Raw genomic sequence first — 10,431 nt, forward strand, 5'->3', positions numbered from 1 at the left:
TAATTTTTTATTTCATATTTTTTATTTCTTGCAAATTCATTCAATTTCATCCATCCATCAATTTTCTTAACTGCTTATCCTGTTCAGGGTCGCGGGTGGCTGGAGCCTATCCCAGCTGTCATTGGGCCAGAGGTGGGGTACACCCTGAACTGGTCACCAGTGAATCGCAGGGCTGACACAAAGACAGACAACCATTCACACACACTTAGGGACAATTTAGAGTGATCAATTAACCTGGTGAGCATTTTTTTAGACTGTGGGAGGAAGGCGGAGTACCCAGAGAGAACCCACGCATACATGGGGAGAACATGCAAACTCCACACAGAAAGGCCCACCTGCCAAGCTGGGAATCAAACTGATGACCTTCTTGCTGTGAATAGAATAGAATAGAATAGAATAGAATAGAATAGAATAGAATAGAAAATACTTTATTTATCCCCGAGGGGAAATTCAGGAGTCACCGCAGCATTTAAGAAAACAAAAATAAGAAAGAGTATAGAAAGTGCAAAAATGTCCATAAGAAATTAGATGACGACATCCCGTCCACCACTCGTCCACCACTCTCCAGTGAGGCTGCAGCGCTACCCATTGCGCCACTGTGCAGCCCTGATTTAATTTCACTTCTTTTTAAAATTTTTTTGCAATATTTGCAATTCCAAAAATATATCAAATGAAAAGCTAAGACAATACATGTTAAATTTTATAAATTTTAAAAACTTCTTGTTTGGATAACTATTTACCACATTTTAACTGTGTTTAGTATTTCATACACTGAATAGTCTCTTTTCTGAAGATAAACAAGTCTGGTGGCTCCAAAATGACTCTAATCCCGCTGAGCCGAGGCAAAATGGCTCCTATCAAAGTAAAGGTTGCATACTCCTGAGTTGAATGTTAGCATGCCTGACAAAGCAAACTCCAGTAAACAGTATTTAGATGAGTCACATGATTTGAAATCCTTGCTTTCGGTTTATCTCTTTTTCCTTGGGTCATTTCCTTCTGTCAGGGTTTCTTGATAACATTCCTTTTGTAGTGATTTGATTACATAAGTGTAACTTTGTCTTCTTTTTTTTATATAACTCAATCCCAACCTGTGGGAACACTTCACTTTCAGAGTAAAGTTTGTTTTAACTGAACTCATGAGCTTTAAGCTTTATTCCTGGAATGGGAAAACCAAAACTGATCAGACTTTATCGACAGTTTCAAACAAAAACACTGACGCAGTGCTCTCCAACACTTCTGATTAAAATCAACTTGGTGAAGTGAATTATTTGAAGTGATGTCCTCTTTGTAGATGTTCATTTTCTTCTTTGCCTCTGTCTTGATTTGCTGGCCGTTTACTGAAGCATGTTTTGTAATAGCTCATTAAAGGAAGCTGCCATGGTTCTTTTTTTGGACTCAGGAAGAAGTCTGGTATTAAACCGGTTTGGCTGGTTTGTAACAATAGTGAAAATAGAAGGCACATCTATTTAAGGCACATCCTAAACAGGACGGGTCATTTTCACAGGCAGTTCAATGGGCTTGCCTGGTTATTCACATTCAGCACGTCTGGTTACGTGCACGAGATTTAATGTAAGAGACAGTACAGTGGGTGGCTGAAGGTGTGTTCTGCCTTTGTTACACCAAGGTAAACCCAACCCTAACCCAGGTCACCTTTAGCACGTCTCGCAACAATGGACACAGGTGAAAGTGAAGTCACCTAATAGTTAAAATAGAGGTGAGGCATGTTTAAGAGGGAAAAATAACTAATACAACATGTTCAAGCTCATAACTATGAATTGTGATTAAAAAAAAGGTATGACACATGAAGTACCTCTGGATTACAAATGAAACACATCTCCTTTCACACTGCAGCTACATCATATTGGAAACCATTAACAGTCTCCAGCTGACAGCCAAAGCTGAAGCCTGGGCTCAACAGCATGTCGGTGTTTGCTGATGTTATAAAAGTGCATGTCTGACAGTAATGAGGAAATATTATAACATCAATAAACGTGTTTGCTCAAGAAGAGAAGAGGACACAGAGAAGATAATGAGGAAATTAGGAGGACAGTCCCAGGTCACATGTGATCCAGAATATACTTATATATATATATATATATATATATATATATATATATATATATATATATATATATATATATATATATATATATATATATATATATATATATATATATATATATATATATATAATATACATGTAATCAGAATTATTTAGATCTGAATGTACTTTTTTACATGTAATCAGACTATATGTAATCAAAACTAATCTTTTACATTAAATCTAATTACATGTAATAAATTAGCTTTTTTATTTTGAATCAAATTACATATGATTAGTTTACTTTTATTAATGTAATTAGACTACAAATTACCAAACTGCTCTTCTACATATAATCAGACTTCATGTGACCATACTACTTTTCTACTTGTGATCACAGTGCTTTTGTTTTACATTTTATCACATAGCATTTGATCAGAACTTATACTTCTCCCATTGTAATCAGATTGCATATGAAACAAAAATACTTTTTACATGTAATCAGACGACATGTGACCATATTACTTTTACTACTACTTTTATACACATTACTGGATAACGTGTGATCAAAATATACTTTTCAACATGTAATCTGATTACATTTGATCAGAGTACTTTTTAAATGTAATCAGATAACATGTGATCAAAAGTAACTTTTATACATGTAATCAGACTGCATTTGATCAGGGTACCTTTTGAAAATGTAATCAGATAACATGTGATCAACCTTAATTTTCCAACATGTTACCAGAATGCATTTGATCAGAGCTCTTTTTTTAAATGTAATCAGATTACATTTGATCAGATGGTTTTTTTTTTGTTTTGTTTTGTTTTTTTGAGGGTTTCTGACTTTGACTGTGATGCTGCCACTTCATGAGCTTAAAGCAGTGGCGGTTGCTGGTCAGTCAAGGAGGGGAAGCTCATGTTTTTCCGGCCTACATCATAAATTTGTTTATTTATTGAAACGTAAATTCTACCCTCCATGTCAGCTTGTTAGCAGCTGGAGCTGCTACGTAAGACTACGACAGGCTGTAAGTGAGAGTGACAGGGAGAGAAGCTCTGCAGCTGTAGCTGTAGCTGCTTATTGGTGAAAAGAGAGAGAATCTTTAAACACAACGCTCGTCGTTTTTAAGAAAGATAAACTCGCTGGGGACCGATGAAGCCTCCGGATCAGTCCAGAACAACTGAATGTAAAACTCAGAAGATGCTCTGGTGGAGGGTTATACTTCAAGATCACTGACTGGCTCATTTCACTGTCAATCAAAAAGGGATTTGGCCTCAGACAGATCATCCAAACATCATGCAGAAGCCCAGCGCCCAGGCCAGCCCACTGCCTCATAGACCCCCAGAGACGCTTAGCATCCAATGGGCGGGACAAAGCCTAGCGTTAATCCAATGACCGTCCAGTTTCCACAGTGGAACAACCCACTCTACGCTTCCCCACTGAAGTCAGAAGACGCTCAGCGTCTGACTGTGTTAAAGACGCTGCGGGGATGAATGAGAAGGAGGGGGAGCCAGTTACCTGTGATAGGAGCTGATTCTGAACAAAAGATGAAGGAATTCTAGCGCAGATTATGTCAATGAAATGTACACACAGCTGTAGCCTACATATCACCACCTTTTCTGAGGTCATTTTAAGCAAGCTGAGCTTCCCTTGCAGTCTTAGAGCAATCACGACTGGTGTAGACCTGCATCTTGCTGTTTTTTTCTCACCTTTCTTTTGTCTTTTTTATCCACAGAATAAGTGGTCCAGCATTTTCCCCTGCTACTCTGCCCGGCCTCCGCCTGAATTTTACATCAGCATGAACAACGTGACAGGGATTCAGTACGGCAACAACAACACTATGCACATTTCCACCACAGCGTCTGACTGTGTTTAAGAGTTGAGACACTGCGGGGATAAAATGAGAAGGAGGTGGAGCCAGTTACCTGTGATAGGTAGCTGATTCTGAACTAAAGATGAAGGAAGTCAAGCGCATATTTTGTCAATGAAATGTACACACAGCAGTACATATAATCACTTTTTTAGGGATATTTTAGGGGTAGCTGAGCTTCCCTTGCAGTCTTAGAGCCATCGCGACCGGCTTAAAGAGACAGTACCCTGTGTCTGAAGGGCCACTGTAAATGTTCTGGAGACTTTAAAGTGGGGCGTAACAGTGTGAGATATGCTGATGACCTGTCCAGGTGTATTCTGCCTTCTGCTCCATGATATCTTGAATAGGCTCCACCCCCTGATTAATTCTGTCTGTCATTCTGTTTGAAAAACATAAAAATAGTTTTACATGAATAACCCTCTTTTGTCTTATGACAAACAGATCTATATTTCCTATTTTAAGTAAAGGAACCAGTGACTTCCCTCACCTGTTTGACAGTTTGACCTGTTACCTGTCCTTCCTCTCCATCCCTCTGTTTACCTCGCCTCTCATCTATTTGCATAGCTGGACCAGCGTGCCCGCCTGCGCGCTCCCGATCACTCGCTGCGTCGCGCTCACAGACTCCAGCCCTAACTCTGTTTTTTTTTTTTTTTTTTTGTAAAGAGAAGCTGAGTCTTTCAGGACATTTGGAATATTGTATCCAATTTAACGAGTAGAAGAGCGTTCTGGTAGCTTTCGGCCCAAAGTCAGAGGAAGGAAGGGAAGGTTTGGAGATAAAGGAAGAGGAGAAATGTCACCTGTCGTTAGGACGAGCTGGCCAACGTTAAAGGAACGAGAGGAGCGGAGAGTTGGCGATCAATGAGGTAAAAAGAGTTTAATTTATATTTTCTGTCTTCTACAAAACACCTTTCAGCTCATACTGTGTATCAAACCCGCCGTTTCCTGAATGGCACGTCGGTTAGTAGCTTCTTTTAACTTTTCTACCGACTTTAAAAAGTTATTATACACTAAAATCCTGTTCAAAGAGATTTTAGAAATTAGACTTTGAGGTTAAGATGACCAGAGTCTTTTTAGGTTTTCATCACGACACAAGTAAATGAATACAGATTATTCAGAAAGCGTCAATTAACCATGATTATTTGTTTTCTGTTGAACACCGATGTATTTTCTAACACTAATATAACTTTGCACATGTAACTTGAGCTTTCTGTTGGCTTTATTGACCTTAAATGGCCGTAAACGATGTTCAATTGTAGGAGCATACGCTACATGTAATTCAAAACAAGAGAGTAAAATGTTTGTGCTCTCAAATTTGAAATAATCTTTATTGGTACAAATAAAATGATAAAGAAAACTTAATCTCACACATTATCAAGAAAAAAATACTATCATTCAAATAACAATAAAAAATAGAACACCAATGATCTATATTTACATGAACATAGATGTTTTTTTGTTTTCTAAAAAACATCTTATTGAGTTTATTAGTGTCTGACAGCAGCCTGTCTAACTCTGAGACAGGCTGTCACATACTGGGCTGACTGCTGAACAGTAGCACTCTCTTCACCCAGAATCTTCTGGATCTTTTCCTCTTCGGGAAGATGAAGACATTCAGGACATCAATGTGTAAATTAGGTAAAAAAAATAAAAAAAACCATCTGTCTCTTATATTTGTCTGATTTGAACAGGTGATGAAATGGATCTCAGTTTCTACCTGTCCTGTGTTATAGAGCCTACAGACTCTCCGAGATCTCTCTAACCACTGTTTTTTGTACCAACCAGTTTCAACGGCCAGTTTCTCATCGAAGAGTCTGTAATTAGAGAGCGTCTGTCTCTTTAAAATAGAATAGAATAGAATAGAATAGAATAGAATAAAAAAGAAAATGCTTTATTGAAGTTCAGGAGGAGTCACAGCAGCAATCAAGGAAACAAAAGTAAGAAAGTGTAGAAAGTGCAAAAAGCTCCATAAGAAAATAGGTGATGACAGCTTGTCCATCATTGTCCAGTTCAGCCAGCCTCCACCTCCACAGGGTCCAGGACTGAGCTTCTTCAGCAGTCTGTTCAGTCTCTGTCTCCTGGATCCTGTCTGCTCACAGCAGGCGAAGCTCCTCCAGTGTGGCGTTGGTGTCTGGTGTTAGCTCTGTTAGCCATGTCTGTGAATAGCATGATGCTACTCTGCACTCTGGTATTCCCTCAGTTGCTGGGTTAGCACAGCTAGCTCATCTTATTGGAGATAGATCCCACGTTCCCAATAACAATGGATGGAAGGACAGGTCCATGTTGTCACTTCTTAGCTCACACCTGAGAATCAGCACGTTGTCCTCACCTCCTTCTCCTCTCTTGTGGGGAAACATCAGGCCTTGCATTACTTAGCACTGATATGCAATAGGCTGCTAACAGCTGATTTCACATTACCAGTGCGGCCATTGTTACAAGTAGGATCTCCAGACAACCAGTTTGGTGTCCACAACCAACAAATGAACCATACAAAGTAATGATCCACTCTTAACGCAAAGAGATATTATATTAAGAGTATATTTAAGAGATTTAAAAAATAACAAGAAATAGACAAAGAAGAGAGAGCTGCAACAGGCAGGCACAACGCCTAGCAACAATGAGGGCTAAGGGCTTAAAGGGCTTTGTAATCACTGTTCAATAATCTGTAGATTTAAATTCTTTCTTTGATAAGTTATAACATTCTAATTTTGTGATGGATTGATTTTCCAGCGTCCCCTGATGGTCATATTTCCGTCGAGGTATTTAACACTGTATATCATACTTTGCTGCCAAGTGCACTTCAATGCATTGGCTTGTCTAACCAAGCAGCTTCCTGGTTAGCAAACCATCTGTTTTTGGGTTCAGTCAGGGGCGTGCCAATCATTAATCTTGTTTTGTCGCTGGGTTGATTTTATAGAAAAGTCCCCATCTAAAGGAGTTCCTCTCCACAGATCCTTGTTAATAATGATAAGAAATCATCTGAAGAGATTATGTGCAGAAGCCCTGAGGCGACATACACATTTTACTAAGTTTACTTGTGATGATGAAAAACTCCCTGACTTATCTGGCTCATTATCTCGATAACATGAAGCGGACTTTCTGGTGATAAGAGGATCCTCTCTGGTAGAGTAAACTGACTGACAGGCTGGTCACAGGGGAAACTGCTTTCCTACAAGTCTGGCCTGGTCTGTCTGTGTTTTTATCTACAAAAAAACGATGTGTCATCACCTGAAACCCCTTTTCACACTCTGAAGGTTGGCGTTAGTTTGAAGACGCTCATGTTGCAGACAGGTGAAAAGGATAGCAGGAACAATAAATGCTCTGTAACGTTAGCGCTCAGTGTCACAGAGGGGATACTGTTTTATAAGAGACTCTGAAAAGAAAGCAGATTATTGTGGAGTGTAAAAGAGCACAGTGAGGGTGAGACTGGGCAGGTCAGTCCAGGTCAGCTGGAAAACCAAATGATAAATCAGTAGATCCTTACCTAACCTTCACATGTAACCATCCAAAATAACAACAGGTTAGTGATTTATTGAAATGTTACAGTATAAATATTACAAAGATAAAGGAAAGTGAAAGAACGTTGTACGTCTGAAAGGAGAAATAACACAAAGGACAAAATCAGAAAGAGTCAAAAGTGTCAAACCTTAAAGTCAAAACAGTCAAACCTGAGAGAGTGAAACCTGAAAGAGTCAGACCACTCAGAGTCAAAACACACAAAGTAAAACAGATCCAAACCACTTAGAGTCAAAAAGAACAATCACTAAGAGTCAAACCAATCAAAGTCAAACCACTCAGAGTCAGAAAGAGTCAAGCCGCTGTCAAAATGAATCATACTTCACGGTGTCAAACCTTGCAAAGTGATAACTTATAGAGTCAGACCTCCTAGAGTCAAACCATATAAAGTCAAACATTATAGAGTCAAACCCCCTAGAGTTACACTACTCAGAGTCATACCTGATAGATACAAACCTTGTAGAGTCAGACCTGATGGCATCAAACCTCCAAGGGTCAATTCTTTAAAAGTGAAACCATACAGACTCAAATCCTAAAGAGTCAGACCTTAGAGAGTCAAACCTTATAGAGTCAGACCTTATAGAGTCAAACCTTATAAAGTCAGACCTTATAGAGTCAAACCTTATAGAGTCAAACTTTATAGAATTAAACACAACAGAGTGAAACCATACAGAGTCAAACCTCATAGAGTCAGACCTTCTAGAGTCATACCTCGTAGAGTCAGACCTTATGGAGTCAGACCTAATAGAGTCGGACCTTATAGAGTCAGACCTCATAGAGTCAGACCTTCTGGAGTCAAACCCCACAGAGTGAAACCTTACAGAGTCACACCTCATAGAGTCGGACTTTATAGTCGTACTCTGTAGAGCCAAACCTTATAGAGTCAAACCTTAAACAGTTATACCTCATAGAGCCGGAACTTGCAGAGTCAAACCATACAGTGTCAAATCACACAGAGTTAGACTATATTAAGTCAGACCTTATAGAGTCATACCTTACAGAATGGAACCTTATAGAGTCAAAACTTACAGAGTCAAACCATACAGAGTCAGACCTTATAAAGTCAGACTATATAGTCATACCTTATAGAATTAAACCTGAATGAGTTTAACCTTATAAAGTAAAACAATATAGATTCAAACCTCATAGAATCATACAGATCTTATCTTCACAGAGTCCGATATTACAGAGTCAGATATTACAGAGAGTAACCTGAGTCAGGAGCTGAATAGATTTTTTTTTTTATGTTCTTGGGGTGCGTCACTCACATGCCGTTCAGCACACACCTGAATGAAGTGTGTGTGTCACAGAGCTCAGCCAGAAGAACTTGTTTTGTGCGTAACGCTGATGGAGGTGTAATTTGAAAGGCATTGAAACAATGCAGAGCTCTGACTTCCTTACTGTCAGTGTTAGACTGTAGGTGTTTGTCTCAGCTGTTGGAGTCAAAGATCATCAGATTCCTCGTTGAGACGTAATGAGGCTGTTTCTTTTCCTGGTTTCAGGAGGTTACCTCTGTTACAAGTCAAACATTCATTTTCCAGGGTTTCCAGTCTCAACTCTCTGAGACTACATCCTTTACAGTTTTTATGATTGCATTAACACAAAAAAAAGAATTACAAAATTATCAGCACCTTACACTCAAGGAGCAAAAAACTGTATCAGATTTCCACCACTATAAACACATATGTTTCATATGGTAACATAATATGGTTTTATAAATGTGTATATAGTTTTTACAAGAGTGTTTCATTTTGTACAGGATCTGAAGTGTTCTGCATATTGTGTGTGGTGTTTTGAAATTCTAAGCTCTGTTTTCAAAATTGTGCTCACGTATGACATAAAAACTTTATTTAAAACTGGATCAACTATTTGACAGTAATCTTTGAAATCTTCAACTTCTTTTTTTTCTTCAGCAGCGTCCCTCCTCTTCCACCAACTATGAAACAGAATCTGTCAGAAGAAGTTTTACCCTGGTTTAAGGATCCAAGTCATCCACGTCAGCCATCTTTTGGACCCTAACGACTCTGTGCAACCTCTGAGAAGACCTGGGTCGCCTCTACCTTGTTTAAATAAAAAAGATATTTGTGTCTAATTTGATGAGTCACAATGCCGGACCAGTCACAGGGTGTCCAGGAGAACGGGGGACCTGGAGCAGGGGTGGTCCAGCTGCCTGTAGTCCCAGACATTAAGGTTACCCCGAGTGATATGGAGGGACGGCTCCCAGAAGCTGAAATTCTGGAGCTGAATAACTTAAACAAAAGTACTGATGAGCCTAAACAGACTGGGCTAAGTGGTGACCTTCTAAAGCCCAGACTGGATGTGTCCCAGGTCTCTGTGGAGGTGGGTGTTGCTAAGTCAGCTCAAGCCCCGGAACCTCTGAAAGTGGACTCTTTGTTTAAAGGAGCGAGCGTGAGCCCACAGGACCACAGGCTTCAGGCTGACTGCAGTGACTCTGGGTACATCAACAGCGGCTTCATTCCTGACCTGAGTGATGAGGAGTTATCTGAGCTCAAAAAGACCAACCATGTTTCTCCTTTGAATCTGACGGACTCTACAAACCACCCAGAGGACCACAAAGACCAGCCCCGGTCTGACTGGACGGGTGAACAGAGCGAGGGCAGCTCACACAGCAACGTCTCACCTGACGTCTTCCAGCCCAGGGACAGCCTGGACGTGGGGTGGGATGAGGAGGATGAGGAGGACAGGCGCAGCACTCGGTCCAGGCTGAGTGTGAAGGAGAGTGTGTGTTGCTGCTATCAGCTGTTTCACAGAGGGTGTCTGCGGTGTGTGGAGGAGACGCCGGCCATGCTGTCTGGACTGGTCCTGTCCCTGGCCTTCTGTGTGGCCCTCATCATCCTCATCCCCACCACAGGACGGGTGAGATGCCACCAGTCTGTGTGTTGGTGTGTGTGTTGATGTGGTTTGGTTTGTATTGGTGTGTGGGCTGATGTGAATGTTAGCGTGTGTGTTGGAGTTTATGTGTGTTGATTTATATTAGTGTGT

The sequence above is a fragment of the Halichoeres trimaculatus genome, unplaced genomic scaffold (assembly GCF_033239565.1).
Source record: "Halichoeres trimaculatus isolate MK-OKI-2021-1 unplaced genomic scaffold, fHalTri1.1 fHalTri1_scaffold_22, whole genome shotgun sequence".
Lineage (NCBI taxonomy): Eukaryota > Metazoa > Chordata > Actinopteri > Labriformes > Labridae > Halichoeres > Halichoeres trimaculatus.